The sequence below is a fragment of the Arachis hypogaea genome, chromosome 20 (assembly GCF_003086295.3).
Source record: "Arachis hypogaea cultivar Tifrunner chromosome 20, arahy.Tifrunner.gnm2.J5K5, whole genome shotgun sequence".
NCBI classification, from domain to species: domain Eukaryota; kingdom Viridiplantae; phylum Streptophyta; class Magnoliopsida; order Fabales; family Fabaceae; genus Arachis; species Arachis hypogaea.
Window position 1 is genome coordinate 39,033,372 of NC_092055.1, and position 944 is coordinate 39,034,315.

Here is a 944-nt window from a genome sequence, read left to right on the forward strand (position 1 = left end):
ATTTAAGAAGAAAGTATGAAACAGAAAGCAATTACATTGGCTATATTAGCAAGCATTTGAAGTTCATCAGAAGGGTTTTATGCAGAAAGTTGCAGCATCACTTTTTCATTCTTATCAGGTAAGATTATCACTTTTTCATTGCATCCATCAAACACTGCTATGGCCTCTTGTTATTCTTATGTCCTTGGCACTTTTCTCTTCTTTGTTTTTCTTTTCTTTTTCTTAGAGCTCCTTTGCTCCTTGTTTGCTTAGTGTCATGTGTTGCACAAGCCTTTGGCATTTTCTTTTTCTTATCAGTGCACTACACATATCCACTTTAGGCATTTTAGTTCACATTTCTTCTTGAGACATTGGTGCCCAGCACCTCTTTGTGTGACTAAATGTTTTGTATTTAGGTTGCTCTTGATAATGGACTTTTGGTTGATAATCCCGGGTTAGTTAACCCAAGTTACCAAGTGTTGAAACACTCCTCAGAACCTATTCATCCAAGCATATCCTTAATACATAAACACCACAGGCATTTGTCTCAGAAGTTCGAACCATTGGTGCCTAGCTTATTTTCTCAATTTTCTTGCTTTTGGTTGCCCTTTTTTAGTGGCTTTTTCTTCTTCTTTTTCTTTCTTTTTCATGGCCAAAGACATTTATTCATCAAGATCCATAGACAGTTTTCAATTTCTACACAAAAAATGATAATTCTACACTCTAATTCCAGTGATCTGACTAAACAATCAAGCATGCATACCACCACTTAATTCTACTTGATTTGTCACTAATTTAGCCAAGTTACTTTTGTTCAAACTTTTCTTTTATTTTTGGAAACAGAACAAGCATGGCAAGCACTTGTTTAAGAAGGTGAAGTTATATCCAAACATCTAGGTGTTCACTTTATTCAAAGCAATAACAGAAAAATATACTAAAAACTTCACATTCCAGAAAGATTCAAC